The sequence below is a fragment of the Pongo pygmaeus genome, chromosome 20 (assembly GCF_028885625.2).
Source record: "Pongo pygmaeus isolate AG05252 chromosome 20, NHGRI_mPonPyg2-v2.0_pri, whole genome shotgun sequence".
In the NCBI taxonomy this organism is placed as follows: Eukaryota; Metazoa; Chordata; class Mammalia; order Primates; family Hominidae; genus Pongo; species Pongo pygmaeus.
In genome coordinates this window covers 38789427-38813486 of record NC_072393.2, presented here as the reverse complement: position 1 = coordinate 38813486, position 24060 = coordinate 38789427, and the positions used below count along the sequence as shown (strand labels likewise).

The 24060-nt window shown below is 50.4% G+C and overlaps 1 protein-coding gene across 2 annotated transcripts in view; it reads right to left on the bottom strand.

Moving 5' to 3' along the window:
* The window catches only part of CHST8 (carbohydrate sulfotransferase 8), a 153921-nt gene extending 145282 nt beyond the window's left edge, over positions 1 to 8639 (bottom strand). For both annotated transcript variants that reach the window (XM_063657511.1, XM_054464237.2), the window contains exon 1: positions 8296 to 8639. The gene's annotated coding sequence lies outside the window, so the exon portion shown is untranslated. The remainder of the gene's footprint in view (positions 1 to 8295) is intronic.
* Between the last annotated feature and the right edge of the window lie 15421 nt (positions 8640 to 24060).

Here is a 24060-nt window from a genome sequence, read left to right as displayed (position 1 = left end):
GCCTATACCACGCACTGGCCCCACCAGTGTAGACAGACTGCCTGACCCACGTGCTGGCTCCGTCAGTGTAGACGGACTGCCTGCCCCATGCACTGGCCCCACCAGTGTAGACAGACTGCCTGCACCACACACTGGCTCAGCCAGTGTAGACAGACTGCCTTCCCCACGCACCAGCTATGCTAAAGTAGACAGACTGCACAGTTTAATGCACTCCGCCTGCCCACAAGCAATCGCTCAGTATCTTCTCCATGCCGAGCTCCTCCTGGCCAACACAACCAGAAAGAGCAGCATCTGCACCAACACTGTAACCTGCTTGTGTTTGCTCAACTTCTCCAGGGCCAGGTGTACGAGGCTCTGCACATGGCAGGTCAGGGTCAGTGTTTGCTGGGTGCCTGGATGCGGCACAGGAAGCAAAGCTCCTGCAGCTCAAGGCTGGAGGAGGGTCTCAGTGCTGCAAGCCTAGGCTGATGAGTCTTGTCCCAAGAGATGAGTCAGCCCCCAAAAGAGGCAGCCTCGAAGGTGGGGACGACTTGTCTGCCAAGCGCGAGTCAGTCTGTGCCCGGGCTAGGGGCTGCTGACAGAGGGGCTCTCCTGTGTCAGTTTCCCACTGATAAGTATCTGGGCATGTCCAGGGGTCCACGGTGGTGAAGGCAACAGACAGAATGGAGTGGCCAGGCCAGCCCAGGAAGGCTTATCTGGAGAGGCCGCCCTCTGGGCAAGGAATCAGCCCTGGGAGGGGGCCTAGGGGACCAAGGAGTAATGTGTAACTCCTAGCATCCTCTGCTTGGCTCTCTTCTCTCCTGTCCCCGAGTCCGAGTCTGGCCCAGTCCGGGAGGAGCTGGCTCAGGCCCAGGCAGTGAGGACAAGGTGATAGCGACCTGGGCTGTTGCCTGCAGCTCAGCGGCCACTCAGCTCAGGGCCTGCAGCCAGCAGCGTGGGCACAATGGGTAACGGGGTGACTCACAGACCTGCTTCCCCGCTCCCCAGCTCTGGAGGACAGAGCTTGGTAGATCGGGCCGATGTCTGCAGGGAACCCAGGGCCCGACCTGTGCTGCAGACAGCCACAGGAAATTCACCAACATCAGAGGGCACTGCGGAGCTCCCAGCCTTGGGCAGAGCCCCTCACAGAGGGTGCAGCAGGTAGAGACTGGCTCCCTTGGGGAGGAGGAAAAGGAGAGAGGGCTGAGAGTAAGAAAAGGGTATAAGAGAGGATTCTTTCTGGGGCAGGTGCCAGCCAGCTGCCAGGTTACATCAAGTGGGTGGCAGGTGAAGGAACTCTAGGGGTCCAGGAAGCTAAGTGGATGAAACACACATGGAGACCACCACTGACCAGCACTCAGCTCCGGAGGGAAGTGGGCATCCAAGCCACAGTGGGTGGTTAGCTCCATTCCCCCAGTGAAGGCCCATCCTCAATAAGTCAGGAGGCAAAAGTTGGGCCAGGACCATGGGTCTGGCTGTCGAGCAGCTTGTCCCCACCATGGAGCCATGGGCACTAGGCTGTCACTTGCCGAGTGCCCTGGACGTGCTAGGGTTGAATGGTGAGCAGACAGGAGAGGAAGGCAGTGGAAGAACCAAGGGCTCAGAGCACAGTGGGGCCACACAACCAGCAGCCTGGCCACCCAGTCCTAGGAGGATGTGACCCAGCCAGAGTGGACAGGTGCTTAGCACTCCAGGGGGCGGCCCTGTCTCAGGGAGTAGACAACTCCCAATAGCGTCCCACTGGTAACCATCCTGACCACTCCTTACCACGTCCCCTCCCACACCTAATCCAGCCGGGTACCAGTTTAGACAGAATGACTTGCAGAATGCGCTGGTTCGACCAGTGTAGACAGAGGCGTGAATGGTGTGCTGAGATCCACCAGTATAAACAGATGGCCTGCATCATGAACTAGGAGCTCAACCAGTGTTACAGTGCCTGCTTCTTCGTGCACTAGCTCAACCAGCGTAGACGCACCGCCTACACCGCCCACTAGTTTCAACCAGTGTCGACGCACTGCCTACATCACACACTGGTTTCAACCAGTGTAGACAGACTCCATTGCACATTAGGGTCAACCACCCCAGCTCCGGGAGACAGAGCCTGATGGACCAGACCAATGTCTGAGGGGAAGCCCATTCAGTCCTATTTAAGGCCACAGTGGTCTTTCTCCAAGATTCCTGCAGCTCCATCCTCGCTGGCCTTCCTACTCTGCAGCAGTTCACGGGATAAAGTCCCAAGTCCCTCCCTGGTTGTGAAGACCCTACACAGATGGGTCTCCAGCCACATGTCACCTGCTCCTTCACTTTGCTGGCCACATGGGCCTTCCCACAGCTCCTGGATGGTGCTCCTCACGCCCTCTCACACATTCCCTCCACAGGAAGCCCTTTGCATGCTCTTGCCTGTGCTTGCCTAGCATGCTGGATTCTCTCTCTCCATCCTTTCCTCTCACACTCCCCACCAACCCTGCTTAGTTCCCACTCCTCCTTCAGACCTCAGCTGAAGGGCCACCTCCTCCGAGAAGTCCTCCTAACCTCTCAGTGCAGGTCAGATTGCTCTTTGGTAGGTCTCATAGCACCCGAGTGTTTATTTCCTTATATTCTTTATATCCTTATCACAGCCTAGAATCACACATTAGTCATTCTTTTTATTAATGTCTTTGTCCGGCAGAAAATGAATTAGTGAATGAGGAATAAATGAGGAGGGTCTCCATCCCACCCTCTATAAACTCACAAGGGCAGGGACCACCCTTAACTTTGCTCACCTCATGTCCCCAGGGCCTGGTACAGTGCAAGACACCTAATACCTGCTCCATAAACATTCAGGGGCAGGGTGAGGGACAGTGACAATGGGCCTGGCACCAGGAGTGTTGGACTGAGAATCATTTGGCTCCAGGTTTCAATGCTGATGATTCTAATTTAGTTCAAATAAATGTCACTCATCAGGGCCAACACTGGCCATGGCTTGGCAGGGAAAGGGCATCTTGCCCTCAGTCACCAGCACCAAGAAATACTATTTCCCAGAAATGTATGGTGTTCTACATGCGGAGTGTGGATGTAAGACCCAGGCCACCAACCTGGGAGGACAGCTATGTCTGCTGCCCCCAGCCCCAGGCCTGCATACAGACTGTCTTAGTCCATTTCTGTTGCTGTAAAGGAATCCCTAAGGCTAGGTAATATATAAAGAAAAAGGGTTGGGCGCACTGCCTCACGCCTATAAACCCAGCACTTTGGGAGCCCGAGATGGGCAGATCACTTGAGGTCAGGAGTTCGAGACCAGCCAGGCCAACATGGTGAAATCCCATCTCTACTAAAAATACAAAAAAAAGAAAAGAAAAAAATTAGCTAGGCATGGTGGTGCGTGCCTGTAATCCTAGCTACTTGGGAGGCTGAGGTGGGAGGACTGCTTGAACCTCGGAGGCAGAGGTTGCAGTGGGCCGAGATCACACCACTGCACACTCCAGCCTGGGTAACAGAGCGAGACTCCATCCCCCTACCCCGCCACCCCCCCAAAAAAGAGGACAGGCGTGCTGGCTCACATCTGCAATCCCAGCACTTTAGGAGACTGAGGCAGAAGGATTGCTTGAGGCAAGAAGTTCAAGATGAGCTTGGACAACATAGGGAGACCCCATCTCTACAAAAAAAAATTAAAAATTAACGGACACAGTGGTGTGCATCTGTAGTCCCAGCTACTCAAGAAGCTGAGGCAGGAGAATTGTTTGAGCCTGGAAGTTCAAGGCTGCAGTGAGTTATGATGGCACCACTGTACTCCAGCCTGGGCAATAGAGCGAGACTCTGTCTCTAAAAAGAAAAAAAAAAAAAGGAAAAAAAAGAGGCTTATTTGCCTCACAGTTCTGCAGCCTGTACAAGAAGCATGGCACCCGCATTTGCATCTGGTGAGGGCCTCGTGCCCTTCCACTTAAAATGGAAGGAGAAGAGGAGCCGGTGTGTTCCGAGATCACAGAGGTTGGGGGTAGGTGCTAGGCTCTTTTTAACAACCAGCTCTTGTGGGAACTAATAGAGCAAGAACTCACTCCGTGCCTCACAATAGCACTAATCTATTCATAAAGGGGCCACCCCATGACCTACCTCCCATCAGGCCCCACTTCTAACACTGGGGATCACATTTCAAGGCAAGATTCACAGGGGACAAACATCCAAATTATTGCACAGATACTCTCCGACTTCCTAAAAGGTGGCTTTGGCAATGGGGCCAGGGCTGCTTCTTGGTGTCAACCCACCGGCACGGAGGCTTCCCCAATCTCTCGGTGGCCCAGGCTGCATTGCTGAGTTTCTAAGGGCCCAGGAATGAATCCGGCCAGTGCAGGCTAGAACACCACATCACAAATGACAGGTAGTTTTGTACAGGGTAAAAGTCACAACTTTTTTCCATGACCAATTTGTAAGCCTCACAATCTGCCACGCTGATTTACTGACCACAGGGTCACACATCCTCCAGCTGATAAGATATGAGATGGCGTCTGCCGCATCCTCTGGCACCTGAGCTAATGCAGCTCTGTCCCCGGGTTGTCTGGGTCCATGGGTTTCCTCCGGAGGGAACGCAGCCGCTCTGGAGTCAGATGAGCCCTCAATATGGTGCCAAAGACAGCACCAAAGAGCCTACTGTCACCACGCTGTCACCATGCAGACTGCTCATGCCCAGCCAACTTTCTGACGTTGAAGGACACTGATGCCATATCTACATCCAGGCACCAACCTCAATTTAAAAAAAAAATTTTTTTTTTTTTGAGACACAGTCTCGCTCTGTCGCCTAGGCTGGAGTGCAGGGGCATGATCCCAGCTCACTGCATCTTCTGCCTCCCAGGTTCAAGTGATTCTCCTGCCTCAGCCTCCTGAGTAGCTGGGGCTACAGGTGAGCACCACCATGCCCGGCTAATTTTTGTCTTTTTAGTAGAGACTGGGTTTCACCATGTAGGTCAGGCTGGTCTCAAACTCCTGACCTCAAGTTATCCACCCACCTCGGCCTCCCAAAGTGCTGGGATTACAGGCATGAGCCACTGCGCCTGGCCGATTTTTTAAAAACATATTTACTTATTTATTTCATTTTTTGCTGTGCCACTGCTGGGTCACATTGATCTCCTTGGGCCAGCACGATATAAATCTCCTGTTTATAACTCATCACTTTCTGGTTAGCTGAAAGGCTGGCCACTCGTTCCACATGGTGTTTATTGGCTCTGATTGCCACGGTTGCTATTAAAGAGCAGCCATGCCGGGCACGGTGGCTCACGCCTATAATCCCAACACTCTGGGAGGCCAAGGTGGGCGGATCACGAGGTCAGGAGATCGAGACCATCCTGGCCAACATGGTGAAACCGTGTCTCTACTAAAATACAAAATTAGCCGGGCGTGGTGGCGCATGCCTGTAATCCCAGCTACTCGGGAGGCTGAGGCAGGAGAATTGCTTGAACCCAGGAGGCGGAGCTTGTGGCGAACCGAGATCGCAACATTGCACTCCAGCCTGGGCAACAAGAGTGAAACTTTATCTCAAACAAAAAAAAAAAAAAAAAAAAAAAAGCTGCCATAATCCTGTCTCCTCTTTCCTGCTCACAGGCTCCCCACTGCCCCACGTTTCTCCAGTGTGGCTGCCATGCACCAGTAAATCGGGGACGGAAGTTTTTCCAAGCTGCAAAGCAGCAGATGTGGCTAAGACAGGGATCTCAGACTCCAGGCCAGGCAGCAGGCAGGAGATGGGGACATCAGCCAGCGACCTCAGCTCGGGCCACACCTTCCCCATCAGCCCCTTACAAGCACGGCCGCACTCACTAAAAATTTCTCCAGCCAGACGCATCAGCAATGATCAAAGCTCCCCTTCCTCTCTTCCATCAGCAAAACCACAAAAAGCCTATCAGGCTGCCTCTGGCAGGAACTCAGAGCTCAGAGCAGGGGAGCAGCCTGCGCCAGGTTTCCAATCAGGCAAATCTGACTCTCCCCTTTTTAAGAGAACTGAAGGCAAATTCTGAGAGTAGCCCACCAGGCACACTTTCTCAACAACCATACGGCAAAAAGTAGTTTCTGAACTTTCCCAGACTTATTAGCTTACATAAACAGAGATTTGAATAAATGTTTAAAAAATGAAATTCCCTGGATACCCTGTAATCAGTAAGTGTTCATTATGGAAACACAGCAAATATGCATGAAATTTCCCAAGTGATATTCTGGCTACAAGATTAAAAAGGCATCTCTAACAGCAGGCTGAGTTACAAAGCATCCTCTGTCGTCAGTTACAGTCCGAAGGGCATGTTCTACCAAGCCCAGGAGGTCAGACAAGCCTGCTCTCCTCTCCCAACTGGAGCCAAGGAAAATCAAAAGATGCTCATTTTGCCTGCTCAGGCAATTTATAAATGAGCCCCCACACTGCCTGATGGATGCCTCTCGATAAATAATTAATCCTTGACCTTGCTTTAAGAAAGCCTTGACTTTTTAATTTGGGGTCTTTTTAAAAATCAATACCCGGGAAACATAATTCACTCTTGCCGAGTCTGATTCCAGGTTAATAAATAAATAAATAAATAAATGAGCTGCACTGTTTGTGTGTCCCAGGGCGACTGGGCCAGGCAATGGGTCAGGTTCCGGCTTTGAGGTTTTCTGTGTTCAAATGCTATTGGATAATTGATCAGCCAATCCCACTGGAACCAACATTCAGACAGACCCTCAAGAGGTCCCTCTCTTCAGGGTTTCAATGTTATTCCTCCCGTGGATCACTTCACAGAGGCTAGTCTGCTGAACGCTCCTGAATGAACTTCCACGCCGCCTTCTGTGCTTGGGGTGTCCTGATTAAAATGAAAAGAGGATCCCCTGCTGGGATGAGTGTCCTTCCTGTGGACTGTCTGCCTTGCCTTTGGGACAGGGCACAGGGTGGGCAGGAAAGGTCACGACAGCTGGAAAATGTTAAGGGCTCTGCCACACCTGCTCCAGCGGGTGCCCTGTCCTAGGGCAGGACTTAGGAAAAGACTTCCCCACAGGCAGGCGAGGGTCAAGGTGAACTCAGAAGAGAAAGGTTACCCAAGAAAGTGGCCTTGGTATTGTAGCTCCTGGGCCCCTTGGGCGGCGGTGGGAAATAAAAGGGGGTTGATCTGCCTCTTACCCCTCTGTCCCCCGCCCCCTCCACCATCCACTCCAAAGCAGCTACTACCTCCCCGCACCCAACGCCTCTCCCACGTGCTCTGCTGCTGCGCCAGATCGCGCCAAGCAGATGGAGAGGGGCCGGGACGCCCGTTCCCCTTAACGGAGCTGATTACGGCTCCTGAGCCAGCGGGAGTGGCCCAGGGACGCAGAGTCCTCTGGGACGCCAGAGACGACTGCAGGACAGAGAGCCCCAGGATCGGCGCCTATTTCTCGGTTAAAACAGCCAGCCGGGCAGCAGCGCCCACAGCCGAGGGCGCCGCAGCCGCTTCAACTCCGGGTCGGGGTCGCGGGCCTGGAGACAACATGTACGCCAAAGTTAGGGCGGCGGGAGTCCCGCACTGGAGAAGGAATCGGGGTCACCTCAGACCCAAGCCCCAGCATCGGGCACTGCCAAAACCCGCGATCGCCCTCCTGGCCCGGCCGGCCTCCAGCGAGGCCAGTGCGGGTCTGCAGAGGCGGTAGCCGGAGTTGCAGCCGCCGCCAGAGCTCGGCTCGGTCCCGCTGCCAAACGGATCCTTTCGCCGCCCCCTGGAGCCGCCCCAGGCTCCGACTCCCGCACTCCCGACACACGCACGCACACACCTTCACACCATCGCTGACGCACGCACACTCGCCTCCAGCACTCACAGGCCGGTGCCCTGGAGAGTCGCGGGTTGGGGACGCGCGCGACGGAGCCGCTGGGTAGGAAGCCAAGGCCACTTAAACTTCCCCCACAGTCCCTGCCCGCCGCAACCCGTCCGGAGTCCCGGCTCCGAGCGCGCCAGGAAGCCCCAGCGCCCCGAGCGCTCCTGCCTGGCCCTCTGCGCTCGCTGCTCCGCACCCGACGCCGCCTCCCCGCGGGCAGCATCCAGGGCCGGGAGGCGGAGCGGGAGTCCGCAGGGACCGAGAGGGCCCGAAGGACGGCAGTTCACAGAAGCGCGGCAGTGAGTGAGATCCAAGGAGAGAAAGTCTAATTAAAGTTCCCGCTACCGGGGCCGGTCCCCAAAGTGCAACCAGACCCGAGCCCCGCGCGCCCCACCTCCGCCCGCAGCTTCGGACTCCCATTCGCGTGCGGTGGCGGGGTTGGCGCGCGGTGCAGTCCGGGTCCCGCTCGGGACTCCTTCCTGGCGTCTCTGCAGGCCAGGAGCCTGCGCAGGGCGGGAACAGAGGTGGGGCAGGGGCGCAGCCACTTACCTGGCGCAGCGGACGCACCCGAGGCCGCGGGCGCCTCCAGTCCGGGCGCGGTTCTCCGCGGCGGATCCTCTGCTTGGGGCGCGCAGGCGGCGGGGAGGACCTCCGCCCCAGCTCGGGCCCGGTGCCTCCTCCCGCTCCAAGCGGAGCCGGGTGCGATCTGTGGACGAGCAGCGTGGGGCCGACAGCCAGAGCGCGCGGGGAGCTAGAGGGCGCGGTGCGGCGTTCGTCTTCGGCCCCAGGCGCGATCAGTCCCCCACCTCCTGCTGCCGCGGCCGCCTCGTCCTCTCTCCTTCCCGCAGCACTGCCGGATCCGGCTTGCGCGCCGGGAAGGCTCCCAGCGAAGTGAGAGCGAAGCCTCCGGCAAGGCTGGAAATAGCGCCGCGCCCGCCCGGCGCCCCGCCCCCGGCCCGTGCCCCGCCCCGCCGTGGTGGCGGCTACGGCGGTGGCCGGGCCGGGCGGGGATCGCTCCAGCGATGCGCTCGGCCCTCCCGGGGGCTCACGGGCGCCGCGCCCACGCGCGCTCTGCGGCTCCCGCGGCCCCTCTGGCCGCGCGCTCAGAAGGAGTCGCTGCTGGGCGCGGTCCGGCGGCCGCGGGGGTGGGAGCGGTCGTGGCTGGGGCTGCGCGGGTCTCCTGGTTCAGGAGAGCCGAACTCTGGCCTGACGCTAGGCTCCAGACCGCGGCCAGTGCTGCCACTGCCTCGGTGGGTCGCACGCGGCGCCAACCCGGGAAAAGGACCAGGCGTCACCGGGGCGAGCCTTGACCACAGCGGGGCAGGGGCGCGCGCCCGGGAACCGAAGCTGCGGGGGCGCAGGGCCGGCGAAAGGCGGAAGATTGATCCTGAGGAAGATTCTGGCAGATCCCTGGGCTTCAGCTCGCGTGGAATTCCGTCAAGGCCGCGGGCTGCCTCAGGCCCGGGTGTCCGCCTCCATCCCCAAATCCCTGGGGCTCCAGATTCTGCTGAAAGTGCCCTGGGATCCAGGCGCTCCCTTCAGGACTTCATCCTGGAAGTTTCCGTCGGGTCACCAGCCTGAGAGCGGGGCCAACCGACCCTCTTCATACACACTCGGGAAAACAGCGTGGAGGGTGGAACCGGCCCACGGCCACACAGCACCGGGACAGAGTAGGGACAGGAACACGGGGCCCTGGATTCGGGTCCTTGTTCTTCCTGAGAAGAGGCAGCCCCAGCCTGCAGGGGACAAGCAGGCCTTGGGAAGGAGGGCAACTGCTTTCTCACAGGAGCTCGAGGAAACTGTGCACACAGTCACCTGTTAGTCTTGAAGGGACACTCAGTATTTTCAAACAACTGCAGAGAAGCCTTTAATAAAGTGAAAGACCCTTACTCTCCCCTCTCTAATGGTACCTGCTGGCTGGTTGGCCTGACTCCTACCAGCTGACCCAGAGTGAGTGATGGAATTGGGGAGTGAGCTGGGCCCATGGGTCTTGACTGACCAGAGTGGGGGACACCAGGCGGAGAGCAGAGCCACTCCTGGGGACGGCCAGGGAGCCCCTCAGCCCCAGGGCCCTGAGGCCTCCTTAATGCCCCAGGTAAGCTCAGAGCATCCAAAAATAGACCAGGACAGATAAGAAGACAAATAGAAGCATGACAAAGAGATCATGGTCTTCCTTTAATTCTTGCAGCAACAGAGTGGACATTATCACTCCCGTATTACAGACGAGCGAATTGAGATGCAAGAATGCCACCAATTTGCTGGACTCCACGCATCTGGAGAATGGCCCAGGTGTGATGATTCCAAACTGGGATAGGCTTTGTTCTGGGGTTCCCTCTCCAGGACTTTAGGCTCGGAGTGACCCAGGCCCGGGGCTGCGCTGGGACCCAGGCACGCTCCACTGGCTGCACGCATGAGGGGAGTGTGTGTGTGTGTGTGTGTGTCTGAAATCACCCTCCTCCACCTCAGTCAGGTGCAGATTGGAGAAGCTGAGTGCAAGGGCCAGGGACTCAAGTGTCAGGAAAAACAGGGCAGTGGAACCCTTATTCATCCCACATCCTAAAGCTGTTGGAGCAGAGCAGGAGGAGAGAAGGCAGGAACAAAGAGAGGGGAGAGTGGAGTGAGCAGAAAGCCACTTGCCGGACTAACTCAGTGCAATGACCCCATCCCTGTCCCTATGGTCCCCTTACCCCACACTTGCAGCCCCTCTTGACACCCAAGGTCCTGACCATAGCTTGGCTGGGCAGCTGCCCATGAGCTCCCTGTCTGCAGCTAGGCCTGGAACAGAGCACACAACTTTTGCCACAGAGGCCTGATGGTCAAGAGAACCTCTTCAGTACCATGAACCCATGAACACTCCAGAGGGCAAATGCATGCGCGCGCGCGCACACACACACACACACACACACACATACACACACACACGGAGAGGGAAAGAGAGACTTAACTGCAATGGGGAGATAATGCGAGCTCCCATTTCCAGAGCCCAGCCTCAAAGCTGGAAAGGGGGCTCTGGACCATGAGTGCTTCCATGGAACGAGTCTACACCGGCTTTATTTCCCTGGGATGCATCTATACAGGCTTTGCCGTGACCAGTGAGTGGAGCGAGCCAAGCCATCTCAGCAACCCTGTGCATCTGTGTGCCGTGATCCTCCTGGGAAGGATGGTTTTTCCATTAGCTTTCCCAACTGTACTTATTAGCACTTATTTGCATCTAATATTCAGGCAGGCACCACTAGGAATCAATAACGCTGCATTCCTTTGACATTCTCTCCATATTCCATTTTTAACTTAGACTTCCTTCTTGTTTTGAGAGGCTGTGGGGGAAATCCCCAAAGGGGGTCTGAGGCCCCTGGCACCAACTCGCAGTGAGTTTTCCTCCGAGATTTGCCAAGGGCTGCGTGCCCTTTTTTGAAAGTCAGGCTCAGCCTCTGCAGCGAGGGAGGAGCAGGAAGGCTGCAATTCCCGGCATGAAGCCTTGTGTGCTCACTTGCGGTTTTTGATATGTGTGTCTCCACCGAAAGATTAGTGGCAAACTTGTCTCTTTGCATCCCAACTAAGGTGAAAGACATTTTTAGTGCATGGCCCCATGCGCCCACAGCCTAAGCCCCAGAAGGGCTAATAGGTTCAGATGCCAATCTGTTTGCTGCAACAAGGATACAGGAAAGAGGAGGGGGCTTGGCTCTGGGACGCAGGCAGACCCCCGCTTCCACCGGCTCTGGGCTCCCTTTCCTCAGGCCGTTCCTTCAAGTGAAGGTTCCTGCCCATTCTTTGGGCTGGGGGCTGAAGGTGGCACAGTGGGAAGCCGAGACTGTCTCACATTGTGTTTGGCAAGACTGAGTCTTGAGTCCTAAACCTTCCATCTGTTGCCATGAGAGGAACCAGAGCAGTCTGGGTGTGGTGGCTCATGCCTGTAATTCCAGCACTTTGGGAAGCTGAGGTGGGCGGATCACTTGAGGCTAGGAGTTTGAGACCAGCCTGGCCAACATAGCAAAACCCCATCTCTACTAAAAACACAAAAGTTAGCAGGGCATGGTGGTGCTCACCTGTAGCCCCAGCTACTCAGGAGGCTGAGGCAGGAGAATCACTTGAACCTGGGAGGCAGAAGTTGCAGTGAGCTGAGATCGTGCCACTGCACTCCAGCCTGGGTGACAGAATGAGACTCTATTAAAAAAAAAAAAAAAGAAGAAGAGGAAGAGGAAGAGGAAGAAGAAGAAGAAAAGGGAGAAGGAGAAGGAGAAGAAGGAGAAGGAGAAGGGGAAGGGGAAAGGAGAGGGGAAGGGGAAGAGGAAGAAGAGGAAGAGGAAGAGGAGGAGGAGGAGGAACAGGAAGAGGAAGAAGAAGAAGAAGAAGAGGAAGAAAGAAGAAGAAGAAAAAGAAGGAGAAGGACTTGTTCCACAGAGGAGTTTGGGAGCCATCTATACTGGCAGGTCGGGAACACCTCATCTGTCTCCCTGCATCCCATGGGAGGAAGAAGGGAATGAGGGGATGGGCCAGGGGGTCTACTTCAACTCTCCCAGGTGCCAGCTAGGGGGTCTTGAACTTGTCTCCTAACCCCTCAGAGCCTGTTCCCTGTTTGCAGAAGGACAATCGACTGTCCCTGCAGAGGGAAGGTGAAGGGTGTCATGGCATTTTGGGAATTGGAGTCCTGTGACCAAACTGCCCTGAGCCACCCACAGACTAGTCACCTCAGGGTATGACCTGGCCTGGCCTTGCTTCCACATCCAACATCTGGCCCTGTAATAGCCTCTGCAATATTGTGACCCCAAGGCTTCCTGAAGTCAGTTCAACACACAGACGGGCCAGTGACGTGCTGATCAGAGCGCCGTCCAGGTGGGAGACTTCTCCTGGGAACGGACCTGCCTTCCCCAGCTGCTCTCTGGGGCCTGTGTGGGCTCCGGGCCACACCTTCCCTCCCCAGGCCTCGACCTCCCCATTCGAAAGATGAGGGATGGGGGCCCAGGATCTGAAGCCCTGCTTCCAGGCCTGCTGTGCGATTCCATGATTCCTAAAAATTCCTCACCAGGGAAGGAGGCCCAGACCCATTTCCAGCCAATGTGGGATGAATGTTCCTTCTCAGTCCTTTTCCTCCTCTCTCCTTTCCCCTTTTCTGTCACCTCTTGGGTTTTCAAGGAGCTGGAGGGTCGCTTTGTTTCCTTCTGAGTTGAGTTGCCTGAAATTTCCTGATGTCAGCATGCCTAGGTGGGTATCCCCTGCATGAGCAACATTCTGGGGGTTCTGGGCATCCCCGAACCCCATATACCTGTCACAATTTCTGAAATTTCACCATCATTCCTCAGGGTATAAGAATGGTTTCTCTTGGCTGGGTACAGTGGCTCACGCCTGTAATCCCAGCACTTTGGGAGGCAGAGAAGGGCAGATCACGAGGTCAGGAGTTCAACACCAGCCTGGCCAACATAGTAAAACCCCATCTCTACTAAAAATACAAAAATTAGCCAGTCGTGATGGTGCACACCTATAATCCCAGCTACTGGGGAGGCTGGGGCAGGAGAATTGCTTGAACCCAGGAGGTGGAGGTTGCAGTGAGCCGAGATGGCGCCACTGCACTCTAGCCTGGGTAACAGAGCAAGACTCTGTCTGAAAATAAGGAATGGTTTCTCTTTAAAGAGAAGCTTTTCTGGGGCAGGCTAAAGTGACACCAGTCCTTAACATAGAAGAGAGTTGGTGAACAGATGTGGTTTTCTAGGTAGTGCACAACAGAAACTATGACTAACTTGCAGAAAAAGGGGAGACTTTATTTTTTTGAGACAGGATCTCACTCTATCACCCAGGCTGGAGTGCAGTGGCATGAACTTAGCTCACTGCAACCTCAAACTCCTGGGCTCAAAGGGTCCTCCCACCTCGTTCTCCTGAGTAGCTGCGAACACAGGTGTGCACCACCATGGCCAACTAATTTTTTATTTTTTATTTTCTGTAGAGACAGGGTCTCACTATGCTACCTAGGCTGGTCTCGAATTCCTAGGCTTGAGTCCTCTTCCTGCTTGGCCTCCCAGAAGTGCTGGGATGATAGGCGTGAGCCACCATGCCCTGCCAGACTTTCTTAAAAGGACACTGGGGAATCGAACAGAGCAGAGAGGCGCTGAGTACCCAGGAGGGAAGAGGGCAGGAACCAGGGAACAAGGTTCGAGTACCCTGGGGGCAGCCGTTTGGCTCTCTAGAATGGGTCGCCGTCCCTAGAGCTGCAGACCACTCACTGCCTTGGTGGCCCTGATGCCCTCCCCACAGCCTGAGGTGGGCAGGCCTGCAGGGGGCTTTGCTGACCCCAGAGCCCAAGAAAGAGCCATGCCCAAGCCAAGTCCAGCCCCTCCATGCAAACCAGGCTCGGAGCCAGCTTGGGTTCTCTGTTGAGGTCTTGCCAAACTCAAGTTCATTTTGATGTTTCTGAATTAAAAAAAAAAGATCTCCACTGGACTGCCTGCTCCTGGTCACTCCTTCAGTTCCCAAGTATCCTTGAGACGGATGATCCTCCAGTGGCGAGGATCCTTCTCCAGGCCTGCCCGTGGTGGGGCGAAGGACACTGTCTAAGGTGATGATGAACTGCAGGAGGGGGTCTAAGATGCTCTTGACAGAAATAGTAGAGATTCTTCTTTTTACTTTCGGGATAAAGAGTTTAAAATTCTAGAATATGTCTATGTCACAATTCAGTAAATCCTATTTCATTGGAACCAAACTAATTCAGCACTCATGTCATACAGGGCCAGGCTGAAGTTTACTTTTTTACTGTCAGTCAAAGGCAGTGGGAATAGGCTTGCAGAGGGAACATCTCCCCCACCTTGTATAGTAAATGGATTTTGACTTCTATTAACATTGGAGTACTTCTGTGCATCTATCTGCATTCAGATACGAATGAGCTCATTATAAATAGTTCTCTCTATTCAGTCAAGTTGGCTGGGCTAACCTTGTTTGGTTATATGTTGTTAGTCATTAACTGGGGTAGCGACTAAAATAAGGAAATTACTATATGACCTAAATAAACAGCACTTCTATTTAAATGCTCCCTAATTTGGAGAGCTCTCTGGCTTAGTTCAAATTGTCCAGGCTCAGCACCTGCTACTGGCTTCCCAGAGCAGAGTGGCTGTAGCTTGCTCAACTTTACTCAACCTCTGGAGTCTGAGTAGGGCAGCGGGGCCTCTGAAGTCTGGATCTCCTTTCCAGAATCAGAGCCCAGAGTGCATTTTCAAAACTCCTCTGTCCTGGCCGGACGCGATGGCTCACGCCTGTAATCCCAGAACTGGGAGGCCGAGGCGGGCAGATCACGAGATCAGGAGATTGAGACCATCCTGGCTAACACTGTGAAACCCCATCTCTACTAAAAATACAAAAAATTAGCCGGGCATGGTGGCACTCACCTGTAGTCCCAGCTGCTCCGGAGGCTGAGGCAGGAGAATCGCTTGAACTGCGGAGGCGGAGGTTGCAGTGAGCTGAGGTCATGCCAGTGCACTACAGCCTGGGCAACAGAGCAAGACTTGATCTCAAAACAACAACAACAACAACAAAACTCTTCTGTCCTTTCCAAGTGTCTTTCCATCATGTGGTAGGAAAGTTGGGCTTAAGTATCTTCTGAGTTCCTGACGTACTTAAAAGCATTTTTTAAAATCCAAACTTGAATTCTATTCTAAATTTAATGCTTGGTTTTAAGGATTGGGTTTGGAGATTTTGGGAAGAAAGAAAGGATCGCTTTGAAATGAATAAAACTATTTCCACAGGAACACTGCAGAAACATTTATCAGATGCCACTGGAGGCATGCCATTAGGTGAGGAAGTGCACTCTGAGACTTCCCTGCCCCAGGGAGGTTTATGAGCAGATGGGCTTAGAAATGTGGCATCAAGGACACACCAGTGGTAGTGTCATAGCCAGGCTAGGGGGACTGCATTCTGGAGGAGCCTCAGGTCTGCATCCCCAGAGCTAGAAAGCAAAAGGGTCACCAAGCTCGGTACTAGTTATTGCCTGCCCAAGACAGACACTCTAAAAAAAAAAAAAAAAAAAAATCTCCCAAACGTAGTTGGTAGGTTTCCAGGTTTTCTCAGTCCCTTTTAGCATAGGCAAGTTGTGCCATAAACCACGTGGGCGGCCACAGCAGAGATGGAAAAACAGCAGCAGGTATGGCCTTTCTTCCCCAGGCAGTCCTGAATAAGTGTTATTTTCACAATGCGCAGGAGCCCACACAGTGCCTGGCAGTATGAATCTCTCCACTGGGACTGAAAACAAAAGCCTCACAGATGATGCATCCAAGGAGACAAGATCGGGGGAGCTCACCCATCAGGCAGGGTGCCCCTCAGAGGGCCATCCGAGAGCAGCAGACCCAGAGCGCCAACCCCATGTCCAGCACCCGACCTGGGCCCCTGAAGGGCAGCCTCTGCCATCCATTCTCCTGTGGGAAGATGCATGTATTAGTCTGTTCTCACGCTGCTATGAAGAAATACCCAAGACTGGGTCATTTATAAAGGAAAAAGGTTTAATTAATTCCCAGTTCCGCATAGCGGGGTAGGCTTCAGGAAACTTAACAATCACGGTGGAAGGCACCTCTTCACAGGGCGGCAGGATGGAGTGAGTGCAAGCAGGGGAAATATCAGACGCTTATAAAACCGTCAGATCTCGTGAGACTCACTCACTATCACGAGAACAGCTGGGGGGAAACTGCCCCCATAAGCCAATTACCTCCACCTGGTCCTGCCGTTGACACGTGTGGATTATGGAGATTACAATTCAAAATGAGATTTTGAGTGGGGAAGCAGCCCAACCATATCAGTGCAACAGGAAATTTACAAGTTAGCTTTGGAGGGATGTGCTCAAATCCTTATTTTACAGGTCCACAGAGGTGAAGGAGAAACTGGAAAAACCTAGATGCACAAAATTTTTTCCAAATTGGAAGCAGGTAATACTAAAATGTACTGTCAACTGATTCTGTCCCTGGCTCAGCAAGTGACAGCCAGACAGCCAGGCTCCCAGGAACCACCCCCTTTCCAGCTTTGCTAAGCCGTCCTCCAGTGCAGAGAAGGTGTCAAGGTCAGCAGATGGCATGGCCTGCAGGTTTATGGAGACATCTCCGGCTTTCCCAGATTCCTGGGTGCAGAAGTATGTTCTGAATGGACACCCTTGGACATCTGGAAAAATGAAACTCTCTCACCAAAAATAGAAGGTGGTTGGGGCAGAAACTGAGACCAGCAACTGCCATTTTGTGGCTGGGTTCTCCCAGCGCCCAGCAAACTTCATCCCTCAGGCACAGCCTGGGATGCCCTGGAGTTGAAAGCACTGCCCAGTGGCGTCCTGTCTGTAGCTATGGAAACAGAGAGACAGTCGCCTCCCTGTTGGCTTTCGTGCCAGAGACATCTTGCTGTCAGTTGTGTTTAAAGTTAGCTTGAAACAACAAGACGATGCAAGTCTCCTCTTTTGACATCATGCAAGGGGCCCTATGGCACGGAGGCAGCCATGAATATCCCAGTGTGGAAACTGTCACACTCCGTCCCCTGTCCCTGTCCTCAGACAGAGCTTCCTGTATGCATTCTTGTTGCAGTGATGACTTGGGCTCCGATGAGTGCACCCTTCACGCCTGTTCCTGCATTGGTGCCTTGTCCCAAGATTCAGGGGGACACAGCATGGGCCCGGCTCAGCCCCAGTTACAGATGTGCTAAGACGGTGCCCAAGCCCAAGCCCTAGCTGGAGGCAGGCTCGGAGGCAAAGCCCAGCTCCCTTTACTGGTGTCTGGGCCATCTGCCTTCAGGCACAGACTGTCCAGCCAAGGTCTTGCTGAGGAACTGCAAGGGACAGGTTGTAGGGGGCAGGCGGTGGGCAGTGCAAAGGGGTAATGCAGCTCACCCTCAAGGAGGAAGGCTGGAAGACAGATAGACAGACAGACAGATAGACAGGGACAGAGAGACTTTAACTAGAGTGCAAGGCAGACTGGAATGGAGCCATGAACAAGGTGGCTGAGTTGTCTGCGCTGGGAATCAGGGATCGAAGGTGGCATTTGCCCTGACCTAGTCTCACCTGGCATGGCCTCACTTATAATAAGACTCTCAGTCACAAAGAACCAAGGAGACAATGATTCAACACGTATTTTGTTAAACACAGAGGATACCCTGACACCTACAGATAAAGGGATCTCACTTCCGTGCTCAGAAAAGAAAAAAAAGAAAAATAGAACCTGCAATTAGAAGGTAAGATTGCTGAATTCTGGAAAACAAACCTAGCATTTAGGAAAGACAATGTCTGGGGCAGGCCACTAATCAATCAGGGCCTCTGGAGGGAATTAAATAGAGTATAGACAAGGAAAGATAAGCATTTAATTTATGTAGACTAAACAGATTTCTCACCAAAGGTCATTAAAAATATTAAGCTGCCGGGCACGGTGGCTTGTACCTGTAATCCCAGAACTTTGGGCAGCCAAGATGGGATGATCACTTGAGGCCAGGAGTTTGAGATCAGCTTGGGCAACATAGTGAGACCCTGTCTCTACAAAAAGTACAAAAATTAGTCGGGTGTGGTGTAGTAGTTCCAGCTACTCAGGAGGGTGAGGTGGGAGGATAGCTACAGCCCAAGATTTTGAGGCTGCAGTGAGCTATGATTGCATCACTGCTCTCCATCCTGGATGACAGAGCGAGACCCTATGTCTCTCTCTCTCTCTCTCTCTGTATATATATATATATATATATATATATATATATATGCACATATATATATATTTTATATATACACATATATACACACATACATGCATACACACACTCACACACATTTATATATATATATAAAGCTAACATTATTCCATTTTTGAAAATCATAAGCAGATTTCATGTATTAGTCTGTTCTCACATTGCTATAAAGAACTACCTGAGAATGGGTAATTCATAAAGAAAAGAGGTTTAACAGCTCACAGGTCTGCAGGGTGTACAGGCTTCTGCTTCTGGGGAGGCCTCAGGAAACTGACAATTATGGTAGAAGAGGAAGCAGGCACATCTTACTTGGTGAGAGCAGGAGGAAGAGAGAGAAGAAGGAGGTGTTACACACTTTTAAACAACCAGATCTCATGAAAACTCTATCACGAAACAGCACTGGGGGATGGTGCTAAATCATTGGAAACCACCCCCATGATCCAGTCACCTCCTACCGGGCCCATCCTCCAACAGTGGGGATTACAATTCGACATGAGATTTGGGTGGGAACACAGAGCCAAACCACATCATTACACTACATGAGAGATGCTTGAATCAGGCCAGGCTATTGGAACACAACTTGGTGTCTACCTTGGGTTGTTCCCCCAAAAGGAGCCAAGAGACAAGCACATGTGTTCAGGCAGCTTGTTTGGGAGTGATCTCGGGAAGTATAAGGCAGGCTGGCAAGCTTTGATGGTACCAGGGAAAGTCTCTGGTAAAGAAGAAGAGAGATGTAGGTGCTTGAGATTAGAACTGCCTCCTGGGGTTGAGCTCGGGTGGGCTGAGCAGATATGGGCAGCCATCAACAAGATCTGCTACAATGTCATAATCAGCACAAGACACTCTATGCAAACTACTGTTTACATACTTTTTCTCCTCCGGTTTGGTTGTTACAACGCATTCCTTAAGGATGTTAAATTGTCAATATTGAAGTTCTCCCTGGGGTGTTTTTGAGAAGATGGCAACAGTGTTAGGGGCATCATTTTGAATATGCCACTAATAAAAAATAGACAAACTAGATAGCAAAACCAAAAACCTATGGGAAACACTCACAATAAAACTAGTGGGCAATGCATCCCCTAAAACACCAAAATATTTGTGGGTAGGGACTGCCTATTTTGTAACTAATAGTTATTAAACTGGCATAGTATTAGTATGCATACAGAAGGAATCAAAGGGAAGAAACAGGGTGTTTGTCATCTCTAAGAATAGGAAACTGCAGTTTGGATGTGATTTGTTTGTCCCCACCAAAATTCATGTTGAAATTTGATCCTCTATGTGGTGGCATTGGGAGGTGGGGCCCAGTGAAAGGTGTTTGAGTCATGAGTAGATTAATGCCCCCTCCAGGGAGTGAGTTCTTGCTCTTGAGGGAATGGATTAGTTACAGTGAGAGCAGGATGACAAAAAGAGTCTGGCTTCCTTGGTTTGTCTCCCGCTTGCTTACCCCCTTGCCATGTGATCTTTTTGTGCATATCCCCACTTCCCTTCCATTTTAGCCAAGAGTTGAGGCAGCATGAGGCCCTCACAGATGTAGCTGCTCAGTCTTGAACTTTCTAGCCCCAAGAATCATGAGCCAAATAAACCTCTTTTCTTTATAAATTACTCAATATTCTGTTATAGCAACACAAAATGGCCTAAGACAAGGAGTAACCCCAAAGAGGAAATAGGTATTCATTCACTGGAAAGCACACAGATCCAGCTTCACAACAGGAGCTGAAACGGGAAGGGTTTTGCTCACTCCATTAGTGTGTAAGTACAAAGGGCCTCATGTAAAAAGATGAGAAGAGGATGGAGTAGTGTAGCCCCTGTGAACTCTTGAAACTGACCAGCCAGGTCATCCTTCCAGGACAAGGCTGCACACCAAGAAGAAACTGCTGAAACAGGAAACAAAATTGAATACAGCAGGAATGATAGAGGGGAAGGAAGCAGAGTATCCAGATAAAAGTAGAGACATTTTTATAAGAACCAGGAATCTAAAAAAATAAAATAAAATAAGCTGCCATATTTTTTAACAGTGCATGAAAACAACAAAAGAGAAAGCTTTGTGAAGTTATGAAAGCTGTCTTGAACTCAACCCCATTTTTAAGTTCAGAAAAAATTAATTTCACCTTTACAAAAATGAGCAGCAGGCAAAGATCAAAGTCCTACTCTATACAGTTTTTTTTAAAAAGAATAAGAAATAGAATAACATCTTCACAGATAATGAAAAACATGCCAAAAGACATGCCTGCAAAACAAAAAACTATAACCTACTGTTTTAAGACAAGCTAGAAGCAATTATTTAAACAAAATAAGATGCAAAAAAAACAACATAAATCAGAAATAGAAAAACTCAGAAATTAAATAACAAATTTAGGGGGGGAAATGGGTTTAAAAGAAAAAAAGTTTCAGAAATTAAGACTAACCTAGAAAGAATGCAAGAGTGAATAAACACAAGAGATAATTCCTTAGAAGAAACAGAAAATGAAACAAATGGAAATTTTTAAAAATCAAAGAAATGAGCGAGGATATAAAGGCTTCAGGAGAAAGTGACAAACCTCGAAGTTAGGTAAAGAGGATCCAACATACAGAGAACAGGGTTCCCTGAAGAAAAACTCAAAGCAGGGATCAGAACACATACTAGAAGCTATAGTTCAAAAAGGTACTATGTTATTTAGAAATAAAAAGTTTTCAAACTACATATTGAAAAGTCACACCATGTTCCTGAGAGTACTGACCCAGAATGACTAACACCAAGGCATGAATTTAGTGAAATGATAGAACTTCAAAGGAAAAGAAAAATCTTTTGAGTGTCTAAGCAAAAATAGCCCATGATTTGTAACGGATGGATTGGAAATTGGATTATCATCAACTTTTTGACTGCAACATTTGTGCCAGAAGAAAATTGAGTAACATATTTAAATAACTCAAGAAAATAAAATGTGAGCCAAGGATCTTATATTCAGGGAAACTGACTTTCAAGTATAAAGGGTACAAACAAACTTATCAGTATGTAACAGTTCAGGAAATATTGTTCCCATGATTCCTTCCTGAGGAATTCACTAGAGAATGAACTTCAGAGAACCAAAGTGTCTAGACAGACATCAACATAAGGTGGTGAACATTAAATATATAATTTACAGAATTAAGAATAAGTGAAAATTTTTAAAAAGCATAGTATATAATGGTTATATTCTCTGACAATATAGATATAGTACAGTTATTTATAAATTGAGGGATAAGAGAATAAGAAATGCATGCAGAAAAAAAGCATACTGAAAAAAGTTTTAACTGTTTTCAATAATGATGTTGATGGAAGTAGTATTGGCATTTTATACTCAGAATGCTGTGTGTGTAATATGGGATAAAGGAAATAAGTAATTGTTGTGTATTTCAATTCTGTCATCTCCTGGGCCCTTGAGAACTAGGATTTTTTTTGGTGAGAAAAGGGAATTCAGGAAGAAGAAAGAATTTAAGTAAACATCCAATAATTCCTTTACAAATTTTTTTTAAGGTAGAGATGGAGTCTCACTATGTTGCCCCGGTTGGTCTTAAACTCCTGGGCTCAAGCAGCCCTCTTACCTCAGCTTCCCAAAGTACTGGGATTATAGGCATGAGTCACTCCACCAAACCTCCAATAATTCTTAATTTTTTTTTTCATAGAGATGTACATTTTGCTATGTTTGCTGGTCGCGATAGAACTCTTGGGCTCAAGAAATCCTCCCTCCTCCACCTCCCAAAGTGCTGGGATTACAGGAGTGAGCCACTGTGCCCGACCAACACCCAACAATTCTACATTTGAATTGGAAGAATCAATATAGACATATGAGACATTTTACATGTATTTATTAATAGAATTTATTTTTAGAGCAGTTTTAGATTCACAGTAAAATTAAGTGGCCAGTACAGAGAGTTCCCATATACCCCCTTCCCATAGGCACATACAGCCTCCTCCACCATCAGTACTCCAGATCGGTGTGGTACATCTGCTGCAATTGATGTACCAACATTGACCAACATCAACCAAAGTTCATAGTTTACATTATGGTTCACTCTTATTGTCTGTGAATTTTGACAAATATATAATGACATGCATCTGTCATTACAGTATTGCACAGAATCGTTGCACTACCCTAAATATCCTCTGTGTTCTGCTGATTCATTCCTCCCTCCCCACAAACCCCTGGCAACCACTGAGTTTTTTACTGTCTCCACACTTTTGCCTTTTCCAGAATGTCATAGAGTTGGAATCATATAGTATGCAGCATTTTCAGATTGGTTCCGTATACTTAGCAACATGCATTTAAGTTTCTTCCATGTCTTTTCATGGCTTGATAGCTCATTTCTTTGTAAATTTTGGTTAACAGTTCTCTATTGGATATATCTTTTGAAAAAAAAATTTTTTTTGAGACAGAGTTTTACCCTGTCACCCAGGCTGGAGTGCAGTGGCGGGATCTCAGCTCACTGTAGCCTCTGCCTCCAGGGTTCAAGCAATTCTCGTGCCTTAGACTCCCAAATAGCTGAGATTACAGGCATGTGCCACCATGCCCGGCTAATTTTTATATTTTTAGTAGAGATGGGGTTTCACCATGTTGGCCAGGCTGGTCCCGAACTCCTGACTTCAGGTGAGTCACCCGCCTTGTCCTCCCGAAGTGCTGGGATCTTTTGAAATACTTTCTTGCAGTCTATGGCTTGTCTTCTCACTCTTTTGACATTTTTTCTTTTTAAAAAATATAGATAAACAGATACACAGACAGAGAGATGATAGACGGATAGATAGATGATAGATAGATAGATAGATAGATAGATAGATAGATAGATAGATAGATAGATTCTCTACTGATTGAAACCAGGACTTCTTGGAAAAATGGCTGATTACAGGTCTAGAACAGGAAATGTGTAAGATAAGCCTGGACATCTAGTCATGCTAGATAGCAAGGAGGCTATCAGAGACTAAAAGATCATGTCAAAAGGACACGGGAACCATCTGCAAGAGGCTCCCACTGGCCAAACATAGAGCCATTTGAGCATCAATAAAGATGATAATTGTGATGGATAAAAACCCATAAAATATGTTTAAATCTTCAATTTACGAAACTACTTAAAACATTGTCACCTTCAGAGGATGAGGAAAAAATTCACTCTCTTAAAAACAGGTAAATAAAGAGGAAAGAATCGCACATTTATCCTGCCTCTGTTTAATATGTGAACTGTACCACTGGGTAAGTAAATGGTGGACGACTGGAAGCATCTCTTTATAAAAGTACTCAAGTTAATATGTGAGGAAGAAGTGACGGAATTAGAATATCACCATTTTGAAACCCCTAGTGAATTAACAGAGCTAAGCATTGTGCTGCAACAGCTGTTAACATCACACAAAAAGAGATAAACCAGATATTATGTGCCTCCTAACGAAGGAATGCAGCACCTCTGGTCCTGCCAAAAGGACAGAAGGTGAGTGTGATCCAACCTCTGGATCCAACTGCCAATTTGCAGGAGATAGGGAAGAACATCTTGAACGGCACCAAGAGTATCAATCAGCAGAATCCCGACAGCAGGAACTCTGTGGATCAAAAGGCTTTGGTTCCTCGATAGAGAAATTGTAAAGAAAAGAAGTGGGAGGAAACCTGCTGATTGAAAGAGACTCAAACGATAGATCGCATT